Genomic DNA, 7,749 nt, shown 5'->3' with positions numbered 1-7,749 from the left:
CGAGGGCCCATAATCACAAGGCAAGAGGCTCGCATTCAGTCCCCTCCAAGAGCCTCGGTCCCAGCAAGCTACTGGGTTAATCCTGCGTAGGATACGGAATAGCCCAATAAACCGAGGTGCAAACTTCAGTGAAGGAACACGAAGCTGGAGGTTGCGAGATGACAGCCAAACCCTGTCCCCAACCTGGTAGGAAGGCGCAGGCAGGCGTCTGCGGTCAGCATGGAGTCTATACCTATCATTAGCATGACGCAAAGCCTCCTGGACTTGTACCCAAGTGGAACGAAGACCATGGAGATGCTCCTCTAATGCAGGAATACTCTGCGGAACAAACAAGTCAGGCAACATGGAAGGTTGGAAACCATAATTCGCCATAAATGGAGGAAATCGGGAGGCAGAATTCAAGGCACTGTTGTGAGCAAACTCTGCCCAAGGTAATAGGTCAGACCAGTTGTTATGATGGTCAGAAATATAGCAACGTAGGAATTGCTCCAAGGACTGATTGGCTCCTTCTGCAGCCCCATTAGACTGTGGGTGATACGCAGAAGAGAACGCAAGCTGGATTCCCAACTGTGCACAAAAGGCTCGCCAGAACCGGGAGACAAACTGACTGCCCCTATCCGAGACAATAACCTTGGGTAGCCCATGTAAGCGAAAGATCTCCCGAGCAAAAATGGAAGCCAGTTCCTTAGAGGTGGGCAACTTCTTAAGTGGAATACAATGACACATCTTTGAGAACTGGTCAACCACCATACGGATAACAGTGCTGCCTTGGGAGTTGGGCAATTCCACAATGAAATCCATAGTCCAGGGCCTCTCTCCATTGGGTATGGGTTGTAGGAGGCCCACTGGAAGGTGTCGTGGAGTCTTACTCTGAGCACACACGGGACAGGCAGCTACGAAGGCAGTAACATCAGCCCATAGACTAGGCCACCAGAATTGTTGGGAGATGGCCCAAATGAGTTGATTCTTCCCAGGATGGCCAGCTGCCTTGGGAGAATGGTAAGTCTGGAGCACTGCAGTACGTAGACTCTCTGGGACAAAGCAGCGGTCACAAGGTTTATCAGGAGGAGCATGGACCTGAACAGCAAGAATTTTGTCACCCAAAGGAGAAGTAAGACTGGTGCGAACCGTAGCCAAGATACGATCAGGAGGAATCATAGGAACCGGAACCGACTCCGACTTGGAAGTTGAGGAAAATTGTTGTGACAAGGCATCAGCCATTACATTCTTAGTACCGGGTAAGAATGAGACAATGTAATTAAAGCTCGACAAGAAAAGAGCCCATCGCGCCCTTCTGGGAGAGAGTCACTTAGCCTCAGACAAGAATGTAAGATTCTTATGGTCAGTAAGAATAAGAACGGGCACAGTGGTACCTTCAAGGAGATGTCTCCATTCTTTCAGGGCTAAAATGATAGCCAACAGCTCTCTGTCACCAATCTCATAATTGCACTGAGGAGGTGCCAATTTCTTGGAAAAGTAGCCACACGGATGCATAGAGCTCCCAGAGTTAGGACATTGAGACAAAAGGGTGCCAACTCCCATCTCAGAAGCATCACATTCTAGGATAAAAGGCAACATAGGATCAGGATGTGCCAACACAGGAGCAGAAACAAAGGCAGCCTTGAGAGTCTCAAAGGCCTTAATGGACTCCGGAGACCAACTCTGTGGGTTACCGTCCTTTCCTTTGGAGCCAGGGGGCCCCAACCCTTATGATTTGGTTTGGGTAGGTGGAGGTCTTCTTGTTTCTCTGGGCATGTCCCAGAGTCACTTTTTTGAGATACCGCAAGCGTTTGTCAATTTTGGCAGGCCATGCGTTAATTCACTGTTTAATAAATCTGGTTGTTAAGCTTTCATCCTACTGGGTTACTTTTGCCCCCTTTTAGGAATACTGACCACATGAACCCGGCACACCTCAGATCTATGTTCTCTGTTGCTCTGTTCCTTTCCTATACTATCCACAGATTGACTCCGAGTACAAGTGTAAGGCTGACCTCAGGTCAGCCTGTGTTTGTAGGAGGAGTCAGGCTGCATAAAGCCTACCCTTTGTCTCCTCCCCTCGTGGTCATAGGCGCTCATGTCCCACCCCCTTTTATTTTTCTTTCATTTTCATTTAATTTCATACTTGGGTATACCCCATTTTAGGCATACTGACCACATGACCCCGGCACACTTCAGGTCTATGTTCTCTGTTGCTCTTTGTTCCTTTCCTATACTACCCACTGATTGACTCTGAGTACAATAAAGTCCAAATAGATTAATCCACCGTGCTGAACAAATGGTGAATTCCAAAGCAATTGGGTTGTGATTGACCACCACCATCCAATATATGTGCTTAGCAAAAAGCAGTACAAGCCTGTATATTGCCTTTCTTTAATCCTCTAGGGCGAGTAGACATGTCTCCACCAAATCCCAGACTATTCTCTTATAATTCTCCAGTTAATATGGTTCTCAAAAGACAAAAATTTCCATGATTGCGCAAAATTCCTACTTTAATGGTTTAAAAGGTCATATAAAAGATTTGCACTCACATGTATGAGTCTCTCCAGCTTTCCAGTATTTGCCTATAATGGCTGTGTGTGACTTGGAGCCAGCGTGCAGTTCAAGCCTTGTTTTCAGTGCGGTACATTCTGCAGGAAATGACGTCAGCATCGCACAACCAGCCTCAACACGTTTTGCATAAATAATGCGTCATCAGGAAGCTGGTTCCACCATCTTGATAATGGTTTTTATACCCTTACTTGATAATTGTTTAACCAAACGGCTGTATCACAGACTGGAAGTGTATTTTCCACCATTTCGTTTACCGGAAGTGTATTTTCTGCCATTTTACTTACTGGTGTCATTTTCCCTTTGTAGCCTTAATGTGTTGTTCAATTAGAGCAGCCAAACCAAAAATGTTTTTATATTTTAATTCTAAACAGGCCCTACTGGAACTCATGGATAGACTCTGAGCAATCTTATTACAATCCTACACATTATAAAATCAGTTAAAAAAAATACCAATATAAGGATATATGCTCTATCAATATTGTCTTGCATTTAATAGATCCGAATTATTTTTTATAAAAAAACGAAAAAATACAAATAATAAAAATGAAAAAAAAAATAAAGATAAAGAATGGAAAATAAAAATAAGAGTATAAAGTAAAGCCATAAACCTATTTCAACATATTAAAAATCTAAAAGTTTCATTACGTGAAACCTCTCTTCTCAAATTAATATTTGACAGAGCAATCCCCACTGAGCAAGCGGATGTTCACGGGTGGATCATCAGGGATCTGTCCCCTGTGAAAGGACCCTAACGAAAAGCTTTCTTGTTGTTCTTCCCATGTACTGGATGCCACAACTGCGCTCCACTATGTAGGTTTCATGTACAGTGCCTTGCGAAAGTATTCAGCCCCCTTGAACTTTTCAACCTTTTGCCACATTTCAGTCTTCAAACATAAATATATAAATTTTTTATTTTTTGTGAAGAATCACCAACAAGTGGGACACAATTGTGAAGTGGAACGAAATCTATTGGATTTTTTAAACTTTTTTAACTAATAAAAAAATGAAAAGTGGGGCGTGCAAAATTATTCGGCCCCCTTGCGTTAATACTTTGTAGAGCCACCTTTTGCTGCGATTACAGGTGCAAAGTGACTTGGGGTATGTCTCTATCAGTTTTGCACATCGAGAGACTGAAATTCTTGCCCATTCTTCCTTGCAAAACAGCTCGAGCTCAGTGAGGTTGGATAGAGAGCGTTTGTGAACAGCAGTTTTCAGCTCTTTCCACAGATTCTCGATTGGATTCAGGTCTGGACTTTGACTTGGCCATTCTAACACCTGGATAAGTTTATTTGTGAACCATTCCTTTGTAGATTTTGCTGTATGTTTGGGATCATTGTCTTGTTGGAAGATAAATCTCCGTCCCAGTTTCAGGTCTTTTGCAGACTCCAACAGGTTTTCATCCAGAATGGTCCTGTATTTGGCTGCATCCATCTTCCCCTCAATTTTAACCATCTTCCCTGTCCCTGCTGAAGAAAAGCAGGCCCAAACCATGATGCTGCCACCACCATGTTTGACAGTGGGGATGGTGTGTTGAGGGTGATGAGCTGTGTTGCTTTTACGCCAAACATATCGTTTTGCATTGTGGGCAAAAAGTTCGATTTTGGTTTCATCTGACCAGAGCACCTTCTTCCACATGTTTGGTGTGTCTCCCAGGTGGCTTGTGGCAAACTTTAGACGAGACTTTTTATGGATATCTTTGAGATATGGCTTTCTTCTTGCCACTCTTCCATAAAGGCCAGATTTGTGCAGTGTACGACTGATTGTTGTCCTATGGACAGACTCTCCCACCTCAGCTGTAGTTCTCTGCAGTTCATCCAGAGTAATCATGGGCCTCTTGGCTGCCTCTCTGATCAGTCTTCTCCTTGTCTGAGCTGAAAGTTTAGAGGGACGGCCAGGTCTTGGTAGATTTGCAGTGGTCTGATACTCCTTCCATTTCAAAATGACCGCTTGCACAGTGCTCCTTGGGATGTTTAAAGCTTGGGAAATCTTTTTGTATCCAAATCCAGCTTTAAACTTCTCCACAACAGTATTACGGACCTGCCTGGTGTGTTCCTTGGTCTTCATGATGCTCTCTGCGCTTTCAACAGAACCCTGAGACTATCACAGAGCAGGTGCATTTATACAGAGACTTGATTACACACAGGTGGATTCTATTTATCACCATCAGTCATTTAGGACAACATTGGATCATTCAGAGATCCTCGCTGAACTTCTGGAGTGAGTTTGCTGCACTGAAAGTAAAGGGGCCGAATAATTTTGCACGCGTTGCACGCACCACTTTTCAGTTTTTTATTTGCTAAAAAAGTTTAAATTATCCAATAGATTTCGTTCCACTTCACAATTGTGTCCCACTTGTTGGTGATTCTTAACAAAAAAATTAAAATTTTATATCTTTATGTTTGAAGCCTGAAATGTGGCAAAAGGTTGAAAAGTTCAAGGGGGCCCGAATACTTTCGCAAAGGCACTGTATACTGCAACATGAAATAAGTTTATTTATTTTATATTTTTTGCATAGTTTTATTCGATTGGAATTCAGTCATGTTTCTTATTACTTTTTTATTTGTCCGTCAGGGCTTGGGTATCTATTTACTCGACGTAACTTCATCTTTCACATTATGCAAAAACATAGGCTAACTTTACTGGTTTTTTTTTTTAAAGCACAAAACAGTTTTTTTTTTTTTAAAGCGTTTGAAAAATTGCTGCGCAAATACCGTGCAAGATAAAAAGTTGCAACGACTGCCATTGTATTCTCTAGGGTCTTTGCTAAAAAAAAAAAAAAATATATATATATATATATATATATATATATATATATATATATATATATATATATATATAATGTTTTGGGGTTCTATATCATTTTCTAGCAAAGAAATGATGATATTGTAGGAGAGAAATGTCAGAATTGGCCTGGGTGCTCCAGAACGCCTGATGTTGCTCCCTGCATGTTGGGCCTCTGTATGTGGCCATGCTGTGTAAAAGTCTCACACATGTGGTATCGCCATGCTCGAGGGTAATAGCAGAATGTGTTTTGGGGTGTAATTTGTGGTATGCATATGCTGTATGTGAGAAATATCCTGCTAAGATGCCAACTTTGTGAAAAAAATCAAAAAAATCTTGAAAAAAATGACAACTTCAAAAAACTCACATGCCTCTTACTAAATACCTTGGAATGTCTTCTTTCCAAAAAGGGGTTATTTGGGGGGTATTTGTACTTTTCTGGCATGTTAGGGTCTCATGAGATTCAGATATTGGCACCATAGCTTGTGGACTAAATTACTGATTTGTACTTATTTTTACCAAAGATATGTATTAGTATAAATTTTGGCCAAAATGTATGCAGAAAAATTACTAATTTGCTAAATTTTATCACAGAAACGAAGAAAAATTCATTTTTTTACAGAATTTTCTATCTTTTTTTCTTTTATAGCGCAAAAAATATAAAACCCAGTGGTGATTAAATACCCCCAAAAGAAAGCTCTGTTTGTGTGAAAAAAAGGACAAACATTTCATATAGGTACAGTGTTGCATGACTGAGTAATTGTCATTCAAAATGTGAGAGCACTCGAAAGCTGAAAATTGGTCTGGTTAGGAAGGGGGTTTAAGTGCCCAGTGGTCAAGTAGTTAAATCCTGTGATAAAGGGTACTTAATTTTGGTCTTGTTTTATCCCTTATGTTTTCCTTAAGCATATTGTCCCTATCTAGGAGTTATATCTTATTTCTAGTATGCTCCACTTCCTCCTCCTGTATCCGTTATCGACATGGGAGAGAATATTCGCTTCAATGGGCACAGAACAGAAATGGGAATTCTTCAAAAAGACTGTTGGGGACCTCACTGCAAAGTATATTCCCATGGGCAATAAGTTTAAAAGGCTAAAAACAAAACCTATGTGGCTCACGGCCAAAGTTAAAAAAGCTATAAACTGTAAGAGAAGAGCTTTTAAAAAATATAAAAATGAAGGATCACTAGTGTCATTTAAATGTTACAAAGAAATTAACAGTATATGTAAAAAGGAAATCAAGGATGCAAAAATTCAAAACGAACGACAGATTGCAAAAGATAGTAGGACAAACCCCAAAAAATTCTTCAAATATATTAATAGTAAAAAGGTCAAGTCTGAGCATGTAGGCCCTTTACAAAACAATCTAGAGTTGGTGACTGGGGACAAAGAGAAGGCTAATTTATTAAACACTTTCTTCAGCTCTGTGTACACAAAAGAGCATGGGGGAGCGCATGTCCATAATGGGGGTGGTAGTGACACAGCCCCAAATGATCCACAATGGCTCAAAAGGGATATGGTCCAGAAATACTTAGACAGAATAAAGGTGGATAAAGCACCTGGACCTGATGGCATCCACCCACGGATCCTAAAAGAATTGAGCTCTGTAATTTCAGAGCCATTGTATCTAATTTTTAGGGACTCATTAATGACGGGAATAGTCCCACTGGATTGGCGCAGGGCGAACGTGGTGCCTATATTTAAAAAGGGATCAAAGTCTTTACCAAGTAACTATAGACCTGTTAGCTTAACTTCTATAGCTGGGAAGATACTGGAGCGTTTAATAAAAGACCACATCGACGAGTTCTTGCTGAACAATAACACTTTAAGCAACAGACAGCATGGATTCATGAAAGACAGAAGTTGTCAGACAAATCTGATTTCTTTTTATGAGGAGGTAAGTAAAACCTTGGACAGAGGGGTGGCGGTGGACGTGGTATACTTGGATTTTGCAAAAGCATTCGATACAGTTCCGCACACACGGCTCATGTGTAAGGTAAAGTTTACAGGTTTGGAAATATCAGTTTGTAAATGGATAGAAAATTGGCTAGAAGACAGAATTCAAAGAGTCGTGGTTAATGACTCTTACTCTGAATGGTCTAAGGTTATCAGTGGTGTACCCCAAGGTTCAGTGTTGGGACCCTTACTTTTTAACATCTTTATAAATGACATTGGGTCTGGCATCAAAAGTAATATTTCTGTCTTTGCAGATGACACCAAGATATGCAGTGGAATAACGTCTTTACAGGATGTCTCCAATTTACAAGCCGACCTCAATACACTGTCTAATTGGGCGACTATGTGGCAGATGAGGTTTAATGTTGATAAATGTAAAGTTATGCACTTGGGGCCTAAGAATATACATGCATCATACATGCTAGGGGGAGTACAACTGGGGGAATCCATAGTGGAGAAGGAT

This window comes from Lithobates pipiens, unplaced genomic scaffold (assembly GCF_037356315.1).
Source record: "Lithobates pipiens isolate NorthernLeopardFrog02 unplaced genomic scaffold, aLitPip1_a1.2 Scaffold_27, whole genome shotgun sequence".
NCBI lineage: Eukaryota > Metazoa > Chordata > Amphibia > Anura > Ranidae > Lithobates > Lithobates pipiens.
The sequence above is the reverse complement of the archived record's forward strand: the minus strand, read 5'-3'. Positions refer to the sequence as shown.